This window comes from Armigeres subalbatus, chromosome 2 (genome assembly GCF_024139115.2).
Source record: "Armigeres subalbatus isolate Guangzhou_Male chromosome 2, GZ_Asu_2, whole genome shotgun sequence".
In the NCBI taxonomy this organism is placed as follows: domain Eukaryota; kingdom Metazoa; phylum Arthropoda; class Insecta; order Diptera; family Culicidae; genus Armigeres; species Armigeres subalbatus.
This window is the reverse complement of record NC_085140.1, coordinates 125,778,703-125,801,073: the sequence shown is the minus strand read 5'-3', so window position 1 is coordinate 125,801,073 and position 22,371 is coordinate 125,778,703. Positions and strand designations below refer to the sequence as shown.

Here is a 22,371-nt window from a genome sequence, read left to right as displayed (position 1 = left end):
GGGGAGTGACAAAATCGGGTCGACGCTGTATGATGTATTTTTGCATGGAATTGTTGCTTCAAAACATACAAATTTAGACTGCGTGCGCTTTGAGTACTACACTGCAATAAATCCTAACATTTTTACTGGCAAAAATCTATTAATTAAACTTATGATGTTGAATCATAATTATTTTTAACGCGAAGTACAATCAAAATTTATAATTAAAAGAGTTTTACGTTTGGTCTCTAATATGCAGTTATTGAATTTATGTGTGGATTCATATTAAACATATGTGTATCCCCAAATTGTAAAAAAATAAAATATGTTTGCGACAAATATATTCATTCAATATGAAGAATTTTCTCAGTTTAGGTATCTTGAGCAATTATTCGCTATGAATGAACTATGGGTACAAGTGGTTACTATCTAACTATGGGAATGGGATCACTTACCCTACAAGCAATTTAATTGGCATAATATGAGGATGAAAGAGTTAATATAGTATGCCACTGTTTAAAGAAATAGCTTTAAACAGATGCACCGTTGATCAACCCATGGTCGTCACCTACAAGCAAAACCAAACCCCTTTGCACCATCGAATTAAAATCCGTCCCACTGTGCGTGGCATTCTTCGCGTTTCATTCAACAAAAAAAAAACTGCATACCTACCATTCGCGCTTGTGCTTGACGGTGTTGGTGTTTTCGTTTTCCTCTTCAGGCGAGCGAACGAGCTGAAAAATAGTGGCCAAAGGGTGCTCCATCCAGCCAGCAGAAGAGGGCAGCAGCAGCCAGCAGCGGCACACCACCATTGTGTGAAGATAGTGTGTACAGTGTGTTGTTCGTCTTTTACCGAATTTTTACACCGAGCTCGCCCGGAGCAAAAGAGAGCAGTGTGCTGCGCGAGGAGAAGAGAAGAACAAGAAGAGGAAGAAGAGCAGCGATCCATCGTTCATCAATCGAAAAAGTGGTCCCGTTTGCCCTTCGCACTGTGAGCTGACGTCGGTCCTGTTCTGTTTGGGTGTTGTGTGTACGTTTTGTCAAACGGGCCACACGCGCGAGTGTTAGTGGAAGTGCTGTTTTTTCCGTAGTTATTTGGCGAATCAGCCACACAATCCCGGAGCCGTCATCGCGATTCGTCCATCCATCTTCCGGAGTTGGAACTGTAGTCTCCGCGAACAACAGCTAATTGACTCTTGAAACCGCGCAGCGATATCAGCTCAGGAGCAGCAGTGAACACGCGGACGTGGCGAGAGGCAAAGGGTTTCGTTTCTTGTTGACCATCCTGGGCGGCTCGCGGAAGGAACAAAGCAACGGGAGAGGAAGGATTTAATTTTCTTTTTGTATTTCGGTTCCGGCGCTGATGACGTACGCTGCGTTCGAGCTTCTGCAAGTTCCGTAGGTAATAAATCTTTCGATACTTTTTTTTTATTTCTTTCGTGGTGTTTAATTGATGAATACGGCTAGTAGTCGCCGAAACGAAGCGAAGGGTGTGAATGATTGAAAGAGAACGACAGGCAAGGTGCGCTTGAATGAAAGCGCCGGTCCTTTTTCGAGAGATTTGAATGGGTATCTGCTTTCACATTTATTATTGATTAGAATGATTCTGTTTTCTATATTGATTGGTGAAATATGCAGTGATACATTTTGTTATTAAACTTTTGAAATTACTTAAATCACGAAAAAGCAATATTGAAATATTTAAGTGTACTTGCAGATCGGGGTTTCATTTTTGTTTTAAAATGTAAACATTTTTGCAGTACCTTACTTTAGATGGATTTACTATGGTCGTATTGTGCCTTAGGGATTTTTTTTTCTTTATTTAGGTATATAGAGGATTGTCTAACTACCTCAAAACATTTCTCGTACAACAAAGTTTTACCGAAAGGCTATAGGATTACTCTAAAAAACAACTTTTGATAGAAGGCCCGAAGACCCATAGTGTTATACACCCAGTTCTTTTTTTTACATGGGTGGGTTTAAGTCGATTAAAACCTTTAACGTTAATGAAACTATGAGTTAACCCCATGAAAAAAAAAAATACAAAAGAAATCAAAGAAAATTCAGGTGGTACAGTAATATCCCGATTTTCTCACCCCCTGGTAAATTTTGAGGTGAGAAAACAGGGTATGTGACAAAATTGGAAAAAAATATTTCCAATTTTTAATTCATTCCACAAAAATGAATCATTTTATGCCTTGGAAAAGCCAAATGCGTAAACCCGTTAGTTCTTGTCGAAATTGCTTACAAAATGTTTCCCAGATACTCAGAAGTCGTTCGTAATAAACTGAAGGTGGTGAAAATTATTTCAAGAAAATCAATGTTTGTGGTATTACGGACTCTCTACATCTCGATGTTCTATATCTCGATATTTCTCCCTATGTCGATGGTTTCCTCAGTCCCTTCAATCTACATACATTTGGGCTCTCTACATCTCGATAACCTCCCTATCTCGATATCTCTATATCTCGATGTGTTCTGAACATATTTTGTCCAGGATTTACTCTCCCTATGTCGATATGTTCAAATTTTTAGGCTACTAGACCATCTTTGGACAATAACAATCACATCAACAACAGGAAATGACAATTGTTTTGTTGTCGTTTTTCATGGCAACGAGCTTTTTTGGATCTAGTACCCATTTCTATTCTCCTTCCATTCCTCGATCTCTCCCTATCTCGATGGTCCCTTCAATATCGAGATGTGGAGAGGCGACTGTATTTACGAAAATAAAAAGAATGACAATTTTGGGGTGACAAAATCGGGTGGAAAACGTGATAGAATCGGGACGTGATAAAATCGGGGAGTGACAAAATCGGGTCAACACTGTATTTAGAAAGCTGTGAAAGATCAAGTTAACCTTGAAATTAAAGAATACCAACCCTGTAAAAATATATTAGGTGTATACATACCGATCGACTCAGTTCGACGAACCGAGGTGATGTCTGTTTGTGTGTGTATGTGTACAAATTTTGTAGACACACTTTTTGGAATTAAGCATTACCCACAAGTTGCACTCGACGGGGAATGCGGTCCCATTGTTTGCTATTAAAAAATGGCCCGATCGGACTTTGCTTTCCGGAATTATTGAAAAATCATTGTTTTTCCCCCTTGGAAAAGGAAAATCAAAATCGAAAAACAATTTTGTCTTCAGTAATGATGGCAATGCGTATTAATAATTAATACATAGACATGCAAAATGATACAAAGCATGCAATCTATTCCCCTAAAGTGCTTCTTTGGCCTTTGTAATAAAATTTCTTTCAATACATTTTATGATGCACGAGAAAGGCATCATCTACGCTAGGTGGATTAGTCTAGTTAAAAAGCGCCCAGTTAGCGAACTGTTGCTGTATTATAAAATCTTGAAAATCCTTTTGTAAGTTAAATCGTGACAATGGAAATCTCAACTTAAATTTATTTATGTAGATAGATAAAGAGACAAAAAAGGACAAAGCAAATTAAACAAACATTAAATTACTATTTTTCTATCTATTTGGCTATTAATTTATCTATTTCAAATCCTTAATTAAGTTCATTTAAACCTACAGCTCAAACATTAAAAAAATCTTTGCCCTCGTGGACCATCTTTCCGCGGGAAGTTCTTCGGATTTCCCATTGAGTATTCTTTGAAATTCCCACAGAAAATTCCGACGAACACCTGTGGGAAACTCTTCGAAAGTTTCAGAAGAAATTCTTCGGAATTTTCACAGGATATTTATCGTAATTTCCATAGGAAATTCGGAATACGCACAGATTCTTTGTTTAAATTTCTATGGGAAATTACGCGGAAATTTTCCGGAATTTCCACTAAAATTTCCCATAATTTTTACATGAAATTTAAACACACTAACGAAAAATCTTTCGCAATTTTTAAGGATTAAGGATTTCTACGGAAACGGATTTTTTTTTTGTATTGTCCATAGAAAATTGTTTAAAAAGGGGAAGGGTTCTTTGGCCGAGTCATTCGTCGGCCAGCCATATGACCAAATGCCACTTGGTCGTTAGCTGAAATTGATGTAGCCGAATTTAACGTTTGGTCGAAAGGGACCACGGAAAAACTGGTAATTTAGTTGAAAATTTCGTTTGCCCGAAATGGGCATACGGTCGCAAATGTCATTATCTGAATGGGTAGTACGGGTAAACTTCGATATAACGTACACATCGATTTCAAGTTTGTACGTTATATCGAATTGTACGTTATATCGAAGCATGAGTATTCATCCTTATTTTACACTACTTAAATGTTGTACTATCATGTACTTTATGGGCGAATATTATTTTTTATAAAAGGCTCATTGAGCCTGGCTCAGCTAGCAGTGTGAAACAGCTTTTCTTGTGAATAATTCCTACAAACTTGTTCGATCTTTAGTGGATTTAAACTAGGACACGATGGGGCACGTGACTCGCCAAATTGAATATTGTTATATCTCTTATATACGCCAACAATATTCTGAAAAAAAATCTGATATCACTGTAATTTTGATCAATTTTATTCGAAATTTCCGATGGAATTTCTACAGAATTTTATCAGGGTGTCTACTACCTGGAAAAACCTGGAAAACCTGGAATTATCAGGGAATTTCTCCTCACCTGGAAAAAACTGGAATTATCAGGGAATTCCTGACATAATCAGGGAAATTTCAATACCCGGTTATCATGAGTGAAATTCTATCAAAAGATGAAAAAATCCTTACAAATATTTGAATAAATATACCAATCAAATCTATTAAAAATGTAGTGAACATTAATGGATCGTTGTTCCGCAAAAAACGTTTTGCCATCTTCAAAAGAATTCCTTGAAAATTTCCGAAGCGAAGCTTATTCAGGGAATCGATTAGACATTGCTTTGTAAATTCTTTTGAGTATTCCCTCGGAAATTCTTTAGGAATATAATAAAAAATAATAAATTAGTTAGGATTTTTCAAAGCAATTGCAGGAGGAACTTCCGAAGGAATTTCGAGATCAGTTTCCAATTCCGGAGGATTTTTCAAAGAAATCACCTAAAGAGATTTTTGAAAAAAAAAGTGTAAGTGATTTGTGAAGAATTTTTACTAAAGGAATTCTTGAAAGAATAGCCGAAGGAATTCCGAATGGATTTTTCAAAGGAGTTTCTAAAGGTATTCTCGACGAATTTCCAAAGAATTCTTAAAAGCAAAATATCCGGAAAAACTCCTCCAGGTGTTTTCTAAAGTTTTCCTCATGATACTTCTGCATGAGTTCCTAAAAAATCCAAAGGAATTTCAAAAGAATACCCGAAGCATTTTCCGAAGGTTTTTACAGTAAAGCCATAACGCTAGTGGCGCTATAACCATTAAAATTATTCTGCCAAAATATGCTTCAATAAACTTAATAACCTGCTCAGATTACGATTAGATTATTTTTCGTAACAAATATCGTGTTAAAGTGAAGAAAGAGAATTGAATGTATGGAGATGGCATCAGGTTGTTGTTTATCATGATATTTATGATCATAAATGGCGTTATCTGAATAAACTATAAATTGACCGTTTGGCACTTATAGTACCGGTATCTTGACTGCTAGGTCTAAACAATCTAGATGTTGGTCACAAACTAGAACAAACTAGTTGTTGGTTACGCGAACAAGAGCAACAATAGTAATCTCGGTTGTACCCGGTGTCAGGTATAAGGAGGTTAGGCATAAAGGATGTTACGCATAAAATGCCTAAAAACAGCCCACGACATAAAAAAGGTAGTATTACGCCGAACATCCTTATGCCTAACGTCATGGACCCAGCAATCTCATATTGTTGCATCAACACATTTACTGAAGGAGTTTTCGCAAGAAGTTCTGAAGGAATTCCTGAGGAAATTCCCAAATATATGTCCGGAACAATTTCTTAAGAGGATTTCTTCCTTGGAAAGGGGGTCGCGCTTCTTTTTTTAATTTCTTCTTTTTTTAGGTTGCGTTTCTTTTCAAATAGTTGAAATAAAATTCATAGAAATTTATGAAAGAATTTTTAATTAAATTTCCAAAGACGGAATTTAAAAAAAATTGTGAAAGAATCGCCAAATGCATCTCTAAAGCGATTTCCGGAATCATTCCTTGAGATGTTTTCTGAAGTTTTTGCAAAGAAATTTTCAAATGAAATCCTGGAGGAAGTTCTAGGGGAAATTATGAAGCAATTCTTAATGTTCCCTCTTTGAAGGAATTTCTGTAATCATTTCCGGAGGAATACCCGATGGAATCTATGGAGAAATTTTCAAAGGAATCCTGGAGGAATTTCCTATGCGATTCCTGAAGGTATTTTTGATTGAATTTACAACATTGTTTTGTGAGGCAACCAAATTTTTTTAAATAGTTTTTCGCAAAATTTACTTGTTTGAATCGATTATGCCGCTGCTAAAATCTATATATGGCAAGTTTGTTTTTACCTGGAAATTAATATAAAACACCTGGAAAAATCAGGGAATTTTGTTTTCGCAGATGAGTAGACACCCTGTTTATGATCTTTTCATCGGGAATTCCTTTGATATTTTTTCAGAGATTCCTTTAGGAATTCTTTTCTTCAATTAAATCATACAAAATACCTGAATTCTATCCGATATTTTGTTGGATGTATTTTTCCAGAAATTTTAATACTTCCTTGAAGGTATTTTCAACAGAATGTTTGAAGGAATTTTTGATGGAATTTTCAACGAAAAAGTCAAAGATTACCTAAAGGGATTTGCCAAGAAATTCCAAACGGCATTTCCAAACTATTTCCCAAAGGAATGCCTAAAAAATCAAAAGAATTCTCCGAAGGATTTTCCGCTGGTATTATCACAAAACATTCTACAGGAATTTCCTCAGAAATGTTTTAAGAAATTTTGGAAATTTTGAAGAAAATTCCAGAGGAATTTCAGAAGAAATTTCTGAAAAAAAACTGAGGAATATCCAAATTAATTTCGTGCAGAAAGATCTGAAAGATTTGCTGGAGTAAGTTCTAAATGAATTTCTGGAGGACTTTTTAGAAAATCTCGATTTTTTATTTTATTTTTATTGACGTCTTTTTTTAATTTAGTAATTAAGTTCAACGCTAACTGGAATTTCTGAAGAAATTTCTTAAGGTATTCAAAGAAAGAATCTCCATACACACTTAGATTATTTTACAGTATACGGTAATTTTTTACCGAATTCTCAACAGCTGAACGTACGGTAATCAGTTCGGTAAACGAATTTAGTACCGAACGTACGGTAATCGTTGAGGATTGCTGAACTGTCAAAAATTACCGAACTGTACGGTAATTTTCACCAGAAAATTTACCGTAGGATTTGTAAATGGCATAATATCAATATTCATTTTAACCATTGAAATAAAATAATTGTATTGCCAAAAATGCGTAAGATATGCTCATTTATTTGAAAATTATCATAAACATTATATTATGATGTCAATAAGTCCTGAAACTGCGGTTGTTATACAAGACAGCGTAATGAACGAGCAGACGATATAGTGCTGCTCTGATACCGGCTTTCCAGTTTCAATCAAACTAGATTGTGAACGGACTCCAGTAGCTGAAAGAATTAGAATAAATCTCGCGTGATTTTTGAAAACGTCGTAAGTCCAAATGAGAGACTCTCTTTCAATACGCTCTCTTTCGCTAATATCTAGGCTTGTTTAAAATTTGTTGCAATATTTTCACCTCAGCACACTAGAAAATGCTATTTTCATCAGATCGGTGCAGGAAAATCCAATGTAAATGTTAGTATAGCTTTGTAATAATCGAAAGAGAAAGAAACAAAGAGAGCCTCTCTTTTGGACTTACGACGTTTTCGAAAATCACGCGAGAAATGAACTACAACTTGCATAAACACTTTTCAATGCGAATCACAATAAACATTACACATTACCTTAGAGTTACAAATAAATCTCTTCTGAAAAATTGCTTTCCTGAAAAAGTAAAATAAGAACAACAAATCTCGGGAACTTTTTCAAATCGGCGTATGTAACATTTTGATCAAGCTGAGAAAATGAGCTTGAAAGTTTTCAGATTTCATTTTTATTCCTATTTAGAAACTAATCATTTTTATTGCAATTGAATACACCTCAACGATACATTATGAAAAGGTTCAACGTCAGTGACCCTGAAATCTGCACTGCGTGTGAACATTTCAGTTATTTTGATAAAAATATATGTTACAACGTTCTGCAACAGATAAATCACATACGTCGTTTTGATACGTCAGTATGACCGAGGTCATGCTACTTTCGTCGAAATGTTACGCTGCTCCGTACGCTGCATTGTTGATACGTCGAAATGTTGCGTCAAGTTGAAATGTTTCACGCACATGCGACAAAAAATTGCAACACTTACAACACGACGTAACAACATTTCTCGGGTACTTATTCAAAAGGACGTATGTGATTTTTAACAAGATTCAAACGTCGATTTGTCCATCTGATGGCATTCTACGCAAACCAACACCACCAACAGGTAGTCGAAGGCTTCCCCTACCTGTCTGTGGTGTTGGTTTGTGTGGGAGTGCCATCAGATTGAACAAAACGACGTTTGAATCTTTGTTTACAAAATCACATACGTCCTTTTGAATAAGTACCCGAGATTTGCTGCAGAAAAACAACGTAAAATGTTTTTCTTAACGAAAATCAGAATATTTAAGCGACATGCTTAATTTTGAAATCAGTGATGAAAAAGTACAAGCAGACGCACGTTTTAAACTATTTAGTTGTTCGAAAAAACTTTTTAAAGTACATTTTCTGCTAAGCGGTGTATGTGCAAAAAATTGATTTACATTTTTAAAAACACATTTTCATGTAGCTTTGAAGATATACACATTTTTAGATGAATTTTATGCCATATGCTGTTGAAAACGGGTTTGTTTACAATTTGCGACAGTATTTCAGTAATTTAATTAGCCGATTACAGTTTTCTTCGGCATTCGATTACCGACTTCGGTACGAGGATTAATTTACCGTATGTTCGGTAATTTTTTGACAGCTTCCGTCAAGAAATTTCACAAAATACTGTACGTTCGGTAAAAGATTTACGGAAAAACTGTAAAATTATAACTTTTACCGAAATCTTGTAAAAAATATGTGGTTACCGATTGAATTCGGTAAAAATATTACCGAACGACGAAATAAAATCTGAGTGTGTAGGGATTCCCGGTGGATTCCTGAAGGAACTCTTAAACGAGTTCCTAAAAATGAGCGAATTTTCAAAACCTTAATAATTTTCCGAAGGAATTTGTGCGAAAATGAGCGAATTTTCAAAACCTTAATAATTTTCCGAAGGAATTTGTAAAGTAATTCCAGAACGAATCCCCACAGGAATTTTTGAAGGAATATTCGAAAGAATTACCAAAATATTTTCCGTAGATCTTTCTAGATTTCCAGGAAGAAGTATTGATCTCCGAAGGAACTCATGAAGTAGATTCTGAAGTAATTCTTAAAATTCATTATTTTCGAAGAAACATTGAGGAGGAATTTGAAAATGATTTTTAGATTTATTTCCGAAGTTGTTTCCGGAGGATTTTTCAAAGAAATCCCAGCTAGTTAACCTGTCTTTAGAGCCCTGGCCTTCCTCACACCATTTGACCATCCTTTGCTTCCTCTTCTTCCTTCCTTCCTTCTGTGGCTGTGCGGGCTTACCGGTGGTATCGCCGGGGTGGCTTGGAGATCTTCCTCGCTTCTTGCTTCGTTGCAACTCTAAGAAGGGCGATCGACTATCAGCGGAAACAATGCCGGATTAGGCCGACTACGGAACCAGGGAATTACGGCGGTTCTTGCTGGGGTTTTCAACGCAAAGACAGTAGGGTTGTCCTCAACGCCTTCTCTTGTGCCACATACTTTTTATCTGCTCTTCAACTTTGGTAACTTTGTAACTTTGTAACATCCGTTCGCTTCAAAATACTTTGGAATAGTGACCGCATCCCAGGGTTATGACCTCCTTTTCAGGTCATTGACCTCGTCTCATAGTATCGACCCAATTACGCCACCCCTTAATGGCTACTTAACGAAGGTACTTCTGGCTCTCTGGTGTTGGGTTGGAGGACTATGGTGAGTGGTTAGATGCGGTCTTATAGGGTGGTGGAGGCTAATCATGCCCTGCTCTACTGCAGTTGCTAAAGTACTGGGAAAAACTACGAGACGAGTTTTACCTGCCATTCACAAACAATTAACGCATTAGACTACATTTTCAAGAATTTCTCGGAAACACTCATCACATAACATAACCAAAACTTACAAATTCGTTTATAAATTCCCCAGTAGTTTCTTTTATTCTAGAATTGTTTGAGAAATTCCTGGGATAATTTTTAAAAGTGTTGCTCAAGGAGTTTCCGAAGGAATTCTTGCAGGAATTTCCGGAGGTCTTAGGATTTTCTTGAAATGAAGAATTCGACGTGAAAGTATTGACCTAATGGCTAAGGGAAATTCCGAAGGAATTCCTGGAAGAATTTTCGAACGAATTACTGGATTCATTTCTGGATGATGTTTTGAAGAAATCCCTCCGGGAATTGCCGAAGACATTCGTTTGGTAATTTTCAAAGGAATTTTTGGAGCCATTTGAGAATAAATTACTGGTACATTTTCCGAAAGAACAACTACCTGGGGCTATTTTTGAAGGAAATCCAGGAGAAATTCCAGATGGAACAATTCCAGAAGGAATTCTCTAGGAATTTCTTCGCAAATTCTATTTCGAGTTCTTTTCTTAATACCTTTAGGCTTGAAAATATATTCAGGAAACTCCTTCGGAGATTCTTTTAGAAAAAATCCTTCAAAAATACCATTGGATATTTTTTGAAATATTCTTCCAGAAATTACTTTACGAATTCGTTTCGAAAATTTATTCAGTTTTTTTAATCCCTTCATGAATTCAATCAGATTTTTTTAAAGAATTAAATTGGAGATTCCTTTTGAAACTCTTTTAGAATTTCCTACTGGAATTCCTCTACAAAATTCGCCAGAAATTATTTTGGGAGCTCCTCCAGGAATTTCCTCTAGGATTAAATTTAAAATAATCTGTTACACATTTCAAGCCTGGATCTACAATATCATTACTTTACTCAACATAAGCTGACTTAGACCTGAAAACAACCCGTCATCAATTCTGACTAATATCAGCTAGACATTTGTTCATAGAATATGCCTAAAACCTCATTAACTCAATATCATCCAATACCTCGGGAGAATTCTGAGGATAGTGCAAAGTGGGGAAAACAGTAATTAATGCCTCTAGCAGATAAAATTAGACTCCATACAACAATGCCATCCCTACATGAATGATCATAACAATTTAGTAAATTATTTTGTAATAACTACCCAAATTAAAATTATTTTTCAAAGCGTACGTTATAACGGAGAAAAATGTACGCTATATCGAGTGACGTTATATCGAGTGGACTTTATATCGGGGGTACGTTATATCGAAGATTACCTGTATGACTAAAAATGTCTAACCATTTAGCCAAATGACATTTTCGATGAAAAGACCTTTTCTTCCAAACGACAATCTTATTCTTCAATGGCTCTACATTCTAACCGGAACTTGGCCTGCGAACTCGCCATCTCCGGATTGGTAATCCTACGCCTTTGCTCGCAAGGCTAACTGGAGACCTAGTTACGACCATTTTCGCCAAATGACTCATTCGACCGAAATGTTTTTTTTTCGACAAATCGATTCAGTTCAAGAGAAGGACACTTTCGGGCAAATGACGTATGAGGCCAAATGACCAGTTTGGTCGAACGACATTTTTGACGGTATTTCCATTTTAGCCAAATTACATTTTCGGTTAGATGGATGTCGGCCTAATGTTTTTTTCGGACAAATTATAGGGGAACGGTTCAGCACTTCATCTCATAGCTCCTATTTCCATCCCATCATAAACAAAGCAATGAAAAGGAATTTGGTTTGTTTCTTATTTTTGTGATTTTTTCACCAGTGAGCACGCGTGTTAGCAAAAAGAAGCGATGAGATTGGTGCTGTATTTCTTTGTTTTGCGATGAGATGAATATATGTTCAGTGAGATGGAAAACGACGAAAATGACGACCCAATAACTTGACTTTTTCCGTCGTTTGGTCGTAATTCGGCGGGAAGTCATATTCGCATATCGTTTGCACATCACTTGATAACACCTTGAGCCGAATCCCATTTGGTCGAATTGAACGCTTGGTTAAAACGGTTAATAGGACAAAAAGGGTTTGGTTAAAAATGTCATTTGGCCGAACGTCATACGTCCTGAAAGGGACAGAGCGAATTGGTAAATTGACTGGAAAAATGGTTTATCATAAAAGGCCATTTAACCTAACCAAGAACGCCGTTTGACCGAAATGGTCGTTTGGCCGAAAATGTCCTTCCTGGCAAACGATCCAAATGAGCTATTTAACCAAACGACTTTATCGGCAAAATTACCAGTTCAGCCGGCTGACACTTTCAGTCGTATGTCCATTTCGCCCAAATAACATTTTTGGTCAAAAAGTCATTTCTTCTAAAAGATCATTTCGGTCAAACAGCATTCTCGACCTAAGGATCTATTTGGTCAATCGACATTTTCTTCCGTATGTCCATTTTGATCGAATAAATTTTCGACCAGATGGGTTTCGGTAAAAGATATTTTAGTTAATAGATAAAGATTGTCGCTGTTGTCGCTTTCTGGAACATCTTTTGTTGGCGAAGATAGGGGATCTAAATAAATGCCAATCGAAGGAAAAATACATACGATTTGACAGTTAGGTACCACACATGTTTCGGACAGCAGAACAAAGGGAACCGAAGCGACAATCTTTATCTGGTAACTAAAATATCTTTTGTTTCAGTCTAATAATAGTTTGTTCTTTGTGGCCGTCGGCCGAATGATTTTCAGTCGAATGACTTTCGGCTACACTGCTCTTCCCCGTTCCTCGTTGTAGAACTTTGGAGATGTAGATGTAATCCGGCCAGATGTGAGTATTGGTCAGAAAATGTTTCGTGGTGATATGATGTGCCACTTGGTGTATAATGCACTAGGGCGACAACTGGAGCTAAGACCACGACTCGTACATTTTACCTAGTACTATTCTATTTAAATCTATTACTTCATAAACTTTGATCAGTGTCTCATACTTGGTTCGACTTGAGAGACTATATACGGCATCACAGTTGAGGTCAAATTTCGTATACTTGTAAAGATAAAAAAAAGTAATGAAATTAAATGTTTCATGACAAGTGACGACATTCCACTAAACAAGCTTAACACATTTTTATTTCCATCAGATTTGTAGAATAATTTTGGCAATTCACATTTGCATCATCGGTCAATTAGAGGGAGACATAACTCATCTATATACATAAAAATGAATTTCTGTCTGTCTGAACCTTATAGACTCTGAACTACTGAACCGATCGGCGTGAAAATTTGTATGCAGAGGTTTTTGGAGCCGGGGAAGGTTCTTAAGATGGTTCGAAAACCCTCCCTCCTTTGGAAAGGGGGGCTCCCATACAAATGAAACACCAATTCCTTCATAACTCGAGAATTAGTCAAATAATAAATCAATTTTAGGCGAAACAAAGTTCGTCGGGTCTGCTAGTGAAAAATATTTGTATCGGCCTTACTAACTTCACATGAAAGTCAATTTTTGTAACTCCAAATAAATCAATACTCACTATTCGTTCACTTTTTCTGCAGCTGAAAGTCACTCTTTGGTATCTTTTTTTCCGCCAGCGTTGGTCGCTAAAGTCACTATTTAAGCCGCATTGATCACAACCTACCCTGTTTCATAAATTATTGTTATAAATATTGTCCAGTCATCATGTACAATAAAATTAACCCTTAATTGACCTCTCCCGTAAGGAAACATTATTCGCTCAATTGATTCTTTATTTAATTTAAAGTTCGCTTCCCTAAAAATAATAATATTTTGAAAATTTTAAACAATAAAATCGAAAAAGATTGGCCTAACATTCGCTCGGTTTTGGACGAAGATTGGAATTGTTCAGGCCGATGCACACGTGCAGCACTTTTTTGATTTTTGTCTGCAACTTTAAAAATAGTTAGAGGCAAAATATAGGTTCTTTGGCCAAAAATCGACTGAAACTATAAAACGGGATACAATTTTTGACGGAAAAGATGAATTTTTGAAGGCAAAGTTTTTTTTTTATTTTACTTATTTAAACTTTTGTCCCTTCTACCTAAAAAACTTTCTGAAATTTCGATGGATCGTAGCGATTCACTACCAGGAAATCATATGATCGTCTAAGAATCTCTTGGGCAGTTCAGATCCTCCTGTGGACTAAATTTCATGCGGGCTTAAAGTGGTTTGTGATTTCTTAGATTTCAATAAATTTTTTTAAGATAGGTGAACGTCCAATAACCCATCCAAAGCAATAATACTGAATAATATTTGATGATATGATGAATGCCTGAAAAATTTGTGCGTAGGACATGTCCTACTTGTTTGACGCCACTTTTCACGTTAATGATTATGATGAGCCTGAACATCACTACCGATATGAGGTAATACTTGCTTCACTTGGTGGGTATTCTGCTCATGTAGTGATGAGTGGTGACGCGATTAACATATATCTACAGCAAGATGCTCATTTTTTGTTGCATTCAGTGGCTCATCATTGTGCTCGAGAAGTTTCCCATTATGATTATCCGGATGAGATGCTTTTGCGTTCCTTTCGGAGAAATGCTTTAAAATTAACAAGATTTGATAAAAAGATGTTGAGTTACTTCACTGTAGCTTGAAGTGCATTGGAAATTTGTCCACCAATTCTACGAAATTGACTGCGTTTTAAGAGCAGGAACTGCCATTGGAAATCTTTTGACAGGAGTATTCTCCTTCGGGAATTTCTGCTCTGTATCGCAAACTCAAACAGTTGTTACTTCACTCTCCAATCTGTCCCACTTAGATCTAGCATTTTCGCTACTTCAATTGCTTCAAGCTACATTTGTATCACATATTTCTCTATTGAGTATTTCTAATCTTCTTCTTGTTTTCCCGTCCTGATCTAATTTTGCTGCTCCAATAGTTCAAAACGAAGTTGATCTTGTCTTGACTTCTTACTCGAAGCGGAGGATGGAGTTATACAACGAAACCGTCGAACTAGGACTGGCTACTACCTCGGCTACTGGACGGGATTTCAGTTGGAAACTCTTGCATCTCTACAACCGATTGGAATCATCAATCGAATCTGACACGTCTGCACAATGGACATTCATAGTGCTCCCAACCGTCGCATGTACCAGTACCACTGCTGACCATGTATTTGGCATCGTCCGGTTTGGTACATTTCTTGCAATTTGCGCGAGACACTTGCATTTTTCCTCGGACAGATATTCAACCCTACCCTAACAGTATAACCACAGACAAACAGACATAACACATTGAACATTCACTCATCAAATTCATCGTCATTCAAACACTAACGACATCTGTTGATTTCAGTTAGTTGGGCAAATCACGAACCAGATGGCGATAGTGAGCAAACGTCAGACTCGAGCAAATCCGATGCGAGCGCCACGAGTGATCGATTGGCCAACTAATGATTATTTGAATCGACCAGTAAATCATTGAACGATGGAAATTTGACGAGAGTTATGTCTGTTTGTCTGTGGTATAACAATCATTGTAGTTTGTCCCGAAAATGAAAGAGAAAACTGTTTCAATAATTGTAAATAACATAATTCGGAAGTTTAAAATATGACAATTTTGTATTATCTTAATACAGTGTCTGTATAAAAATCTTACATGTCTTATATTAAAACCTTGCAGAATTGTATATGTTAAGATATTATTCAAGAAATGTGAGATTTGTTCTTGGGTGTTCTACATGGATTCACGTGCATAAGAACGAGTTTGGTGGTCATATGGCTACCACTTCTGCCTCATACGCAGGAGGTCGTGGGTTCAATCCCAGGCCTGTTCCATTCCTCCTACTTTGTTTGTTTCCATATATTTCTCATGTTCTAGCAATCGCTGTAACTGGAAATATACTTTCAATGCCGTCTCCATCTTTATCCTATACCAAAAACTTGACGGTCTAGTTCTAGCAGATAACTGTTAGAATTCGAAATGAGCGAAAAAGCTCGTTACGGCATCCAATTAGGAATATACCACCCTTCCATTATTATCACATTCGGAAATCCATTAATCAAGACGAACCTCCTCTGCCATGGAACCCCCAGATTCCAATAAAATTCCACATGAACTCGTAGCGAGTGCAGAGGTGTTCTCGGCTTTGCAGTGGTTGAATGATTGCATCATCAATTCCTTCCCATCCCCGATAGATCATGAGGACGTGGTCAGCGCCGTTATCGATCATTTAAAATTACTAGACCTCTCGGACTATGCACATTGAGGCTGAACAGCAAATCCTCATGCTTCCATCAATTGGTTCCCTGTGCAATTGCGATTGTATTCTGGTCAATCACGGAGTAGCAACTACGAAATGCACGGTCATCATGCTCTCATGTTCATGTTCTACATGGATCCGCGAGTATTCTGAATACATAAAAGGCGTTTGAAATGTTCTCAGCTACGACTATGCTGTTGTTATTCTTAATTTTTTCTCAACTCCGGTAGCCCACTCATCTACGAACGTGGTATTGAATCACAGCCAAGACACCACACCGCAATATCAGCACGAATCTATCGTAAGCTTATTTTTTTCTCACCTGTTTAGTTGACTCGTTTCCTCTACTAGTGACCAACTCTAACCTACGTCGGGTGATCCACGGAGATCAACCTCATCGAATAATGGATGCTCGGCAACATCAATATTATAGCAGTAGGATAGGAAAATCTTGCTTAGGCTTTTGGCCCGGTTGGCTCGATTCGCATCTTTTATCGCAAACCGGCGCGCGGCCGCTCGCCGCACCGATGGATGCGATACGCACACCTTGTATCATTATTATCGTATCCACTTTGGCAACATCTTCCACGCCGGCCGCTACGCTGCTGCCGGCCTGTCGCCACTTTGGGCCTGATGGACATGGAGCCACGTTTCTCTTATCTTTCATTTCAGTGGCTGGCGGCAGCGGTTTCATGTGAGTGTGTGCGTTTGTATCGGCCGAGATCGGCTAATGTTTCCAATTCGAATCGATGATGTTTTCACCGCGTTTCGCCAGTTTTCTTCGCATCGTTGCACCGCAAATTTTGCTCTCACTAATTAAATTGATTGTTGCTTCTGCAACACAGCGCAGCGCGCGGCCGCTTCTCCGTGAGCTTCTTCCACCAATTTTCGCAATGTATGTAATAGACAGCAGCGTGCATTTTCCCGTCGCGTCGTGCGCTCTGGCCACCACTCTCTGTCCGCGCCGGAATTCCAAATGGGTGGTGATGTGTGATATCTTTGATATGGCGATACCGCGAGTGGATTACTATTTTAGATGGACCGATTACACAGAATAATTTAGTAGCGAGGTTGGGCGGAGCTTCATCGATATTGGGAACATATTGAATGGTTACTGTTTCTTCTATTTTTTACTCTCACCACTGCAACATAGTCTGTCTTTTTTATTCTGTGTTTTTCCTAAGAGAATGTGTAAAAAATTATTTCATTCGAGCTTATTTTTTTCGTTGAAGTTTAAACAGATAAGGAAAAGTTTTGGCTGAGTTTTACCAACAAAAAGTTGAGCAAATATTAATATTTTTTTTTAAATGGCTGATCTTTCGAACTCATACCTCAAAATCCACAGAAATATATTTATTTCTTCAGTTATGTTTTAGTGCATCCCTTTCATTATTCATATTAGGCCTTTATTTTTCTTCTCTCTAAATGTCTCCAACTGGAACTTAGCCTGCTTTTCAATTTAGTGTTCTAACATTTCCTCAGTTATTATTTGCTAGGTTTTCTATGCCCACCATTGCATGAGTATGTTTCTTATGTGGCAAGTACAATGGATACACTATGCCCAGGGTGTCGAGAAAGTTTCCAACCCGAAAACATCCTAGACCGGACCTGAGAATCAAACTCGTCATCTCCGGATTGGCAATCCTACGCCTTTGCTCGCAAGGCTAGTGGAGACCCCTGTGCGCCAATTAAAATTTTGGCGTGAACTTGATGTACGTTTAAATAAATGTCTACTGTCAGTTCTAGAAACCTTTCGTAGGTTTTTTATATCATGTTACAGCAAGAACGTTAGAAGAAGGAATTAGTTTTGGAGAAAAACGCTTGCATTCTACAGAATCTAATCGCAAATCAATCCCGAAACAATGCTTCAATTAAGTAAATATTGGTTCGATTAAATTTTTAGTATTATCGTCGGGGGTGAGAATAGCTCACTGTTTCAACTGCTTAGGGTCTGTCTCATTTGGAGAATTAAACTTAAAAGTGACAGTTCAAAAAATAGAAAATCACCCGGCCCATAAGAATGGTTGGTGCTACCCCGCAATTCCAATAGGACATCGATGAAAAATGATTCGATATCTGTCAAAAGTAATCTTGCTCTTCGAGCAGGGTTATTCGATAATTATTGGAATGTCACTTTTAAGTTTAATTTCAGTTTAATTTCAATTTAATTTCAGTTTAATGAGATAGACCCTTAGAATGCTTGTAGAATAGATTGAATGTATCTGAGGCCAAGAAGACTAAAATATAAGAGATCCGTTTGAATGATTTTGCTGCACGACCTCCAGACTGCTGGTGATTGCGATGACCCATTCTCACCCCCGATGGCTAGTAAAGTAATATCAGAATTCCTTTAATGACTTTCTTCTATGTGTTCACCAAATTTTAGCTTTTTGACGGTCGGTCATTGAAATTTTGTTTTACTTTGTGCGGGTGTGTGAATTAATCAGAAAAGAAAAATGCGCGATGCCCGGTCGTGTTTTTTATACAGTAAGCAGAACGATCAGTCGATCATCGAAATTTTGTTCTGCTTTGTGTGGATGAGTAAAATTATTTAGAAAGTAAATATTTCTATCGTGTCCGGTCGTGTTTTCTTAAGTAAACAAAACGATCGGCCGATCATCGAAGTTTTGTTTTGCTTTGTGTTTTGCGGGTGAGTAAATTAATCAGAAAGTGAAAATTTGTATCGCGTCCGGTCGTGTTTTCTTCAAGGTCTGTCTCATTTGGAGTATTAAACTGAAGTTAAACTTAAAAGTGACATTTCAATACTTATTGAATCATCCTGCTCGCAGAGCAAGATTACTTTTGACAGATATCGAATCATTTTCCATCGTTTTCCTATTAGAATTGCTGGGTAGCACCAGCCATTCTTATAACGGGGTGATTTTTTAATTTTCGAACTGTCACTTTTAAGTTTAATTCTCGAAATGAGACAGACCCTCAGTAAACAGAACGATCGCCCGGCCATCTAAATTATGTTCTGCTTAGTGCGGTCGGTAATTAAAGTAATTAGTGTTCGTTCGTATATGTTTTTTTTTAAAATCAATCAAAAATACGCGCTATATACGGCATAGCGTTTACCAAAACGAACCCTGCCACAATCCCTACCACATTTATCCAACATCCCAGTGATTTCTCGTGGAAGTGCAGATGACTCGTCGGCATCTATCAAAGCGAGTATCATGTCAACATTTTCCTACCTATTCCTTAACTGTCCTGCATTCGGACACGGCGCTGGTATTGCTTATTTTCGGATCACCAGTGTTCGTTTCTTACACATTGAAGATGATATTAGTCCCAAACTTCATCTGTTGGTTCTCTGACTTGGCAATAACGGAGCAGCAACCGTGGGCGGTCAATCATGCTGCTCATGCTCATGCTTATATTTTCAACAATATTTAGCCTTTTGGATTTTGAAAATTACGTATAGAAATGCTAGGCCTTCTATCGATATTTAATAAAATTTTATTCTTTTTTCAAATACCTGTTTATCTTCGAGTGCTTGTTCAAACTTACAGAAAGTCGTTGGAGTTTTGAATAATTTTCTTGAATTTATTCAGCAATCCTTCCTGCTTCTACAATATTCTAACATTATTTCGAAGATCCCTACAGACTGCTTTCAAATTTTCAGGAACTTGTGTGAAATCTATGCGAATTTTTAGAAATTATTGGTAGCTTCCTTTAATTTACGCAGATTTTCTGTTTCCAGTTCACTGTCGCTTGTCGTTCAATACTGCAATTTGATGCATTTTTGATACACTAAACAAACTTCTTACCTTTATTTCACAATGTTTTTGAAATTAATAAAAAACGGACAGACCAGTAAAGAAGGTAACCTTAGAAAGATTTGCCACAGGTGTGCTGCAAAAATATAAAATAAATTGAGTACAGAACAGTAGAGGATCCTTTTTAATAGATAGGTTTACTGATCATAAATTCCTAGCTTGTATTTTTTAAAGCAAAGACTATCATTGTGAGATAGTAGAGAAAACATTAGACATATAAACATTCTTTAGATAAAAATGGATAAATGCTGTTCAGTAAACCATGTTGTCATATGTATTTTGATTATAAAAAACCAGACCATATAGGTTCTAAAGTGCATCAATATCTCAAAAGCTTTTCGGACAAGACAGCAGTTAGAACTTAAAATCTTTTGCAGCAAGTCAAGAATCTGTTAGAATGTTAGAACGCAATGGTCATTTTCAAATGGCTGCATTGATACTTTACAAATGAATGTTGTACATTTTATAAACCAATTCTCTTCGTTCCAATGAAATACATTTTTGCCTTTCTCGTACAACAAAGTTATACAGAAAGGCTGTACGATCACTCCAAAAGCGAATTTTTGATAGGAAGCCAGGAGACCCATAGTGTTATATACGAATCGACTCAGCTCGACAAACTGAGTTGATGTCTATGTGTTTGTGTGTATGTATGTTTACAAATTTTGTAAAAACACTTGTTAAAACTTAGCATTGTCCGCCGAATTACTCGCAACAGGTTCCATTCGACAGGGAATCCTGTCTTATTGTTTGCTATTAAAAATTGACCATATCGGATTATGGGATCAGAAGTTATGAGCAAAATACTATTTCTTATGCCCAAAACACGCTAAAAAATACCCATTTATTTTTTTTTAGTTTTTTTTTTGCACGAGAAAGGCACCAACACATCAATGTGGATGAATCATTCTCCGTTAAATTTTTGGAAAATCTACCGGAAAACCCGGGAATTTATTTTGTCGACTAGAGTGGTCACCCTGGTTTAAAGTCACCTACACGTTCAACTGATATCACTATTTTATATTTATTTGTTCTACCGGAGTGAGTCACGATTGATTTGAATTTTTTATGAGTTTTGAGATAGTGAGTTTTTCTCAACATTGATTGTGAGTAATTAATTGTGTGTTAAAAATATTTGGTTTTGGACATACCCCCCCCCCCAGAGAAAACATTTTCAGAACAAATTTTTTCCAAAGATAAATGTTCAGAAAACCCCCCCAGACCAATTTTCTGGCTACGCCACTGCCTGTTCCATGAACAGGTATGACATATAAATATAAATTAATGATATCAGTTGAACGTGAAAATGTGAAAGAGTCAGAAAGCCAAAAGAGTTACCTCTAATACTTGTCATATCATAACGAAATGAATTGAACACAAATGGACTTGTTGTTTGTTTCTGAGATTTTTTTATTAGCAAAGAAAAATAACGGAATACTGCATTATTTTTCTCATTGGATGAAATTCTGATGAATTCTGGCAGATGAAAAATAGATTAAGTAGATTTACAGGAATATATGCATTTTAATTAAATATTTTGTTTGGAGATTGTGATTCAGAGTCTCAAACTTTAAAGTGTTTGGAGTAGAGATGTTATATATGTACTTTTATCAGATGTCTTTTCATCAATATTTTATAAAACCATTATTATCCGGCACTAAGTTAATCACAATAATCTGGATTTAGGTACAAAAATTCCATAGTATGTTCCTGAGTAGTGTGCCGTGCTTGAAACCGTATGCCAAGTTTTTTCGCTGCCCGGCTTTCTTCTAAGTCACGGCGGGTCATACATTTTACGAATTTAATGCCGTTTTGGACGGAAAGATTCCGTCTTAAATAGTGTTAGCTTGTTTTTGTACAGAAATCTTATTTTGGCCTTAACATCCGATCTGCCCAATTTTCAATAGGAAACAATGGGACAGGACTTGTTGCAAAGAAATCGAATCAAGATAAGTGCGTAAAAGAGTTTTATTTTGCGTACAAACATACACACAAACGCGCACACACACATACAGACAGACATCATCTTAATTCGTCGGGCTGAATCGATTGGTATATAACACTGTGGGTCTCCGGGCCTTCTATCACAAAATCGTCTTGGAAGCCTTTTCGTTGGACCTTGGTGTACGAGAAAGGCAAAAACAACGTAATTCACCGAGCAGTGATACTGCCTTTCTAGCATTTAGTCGAGACATCAACCTTTAATGGCGCTTATATGGTTCGATGTATCATGTACCATGTACCTTCATAAATTTTAAACTCAACGATCGATCGTTATGAAATGCAATAGTAATCAACTTGGCTTTGCGCT

General features: G+C 36.9%; 1 protein-coding gene across 7 annotated transcripts in view; it reads left to right on the top strand.

Moving 5' to 3' along the window:
- Positions 1-22,371, top strand: part of LOC134210810 (protein tramtrack, alpha isoform) — a 149,652-nt gene that overhangs the window by 11,499 nt on the left and 115,782 nt on the right. For 5 of the 7 annotated variants that reach the window (XM_062687109.1, XM_062687106.1, XM_062687105.1 and 2 more), the window contains exon 2: positions 701-1,381. The exons of the other annotated variants lie outside the window; for them this stretch is intronic. The gene's annotated coding sequence lies outside the window, so the exon portion shown is untranslated. The remainder of the gene's footprint in view (positions 1-700; positions 1,382-22,371) is intronic. 7 annotated transcript variants of the gene reach the window in all.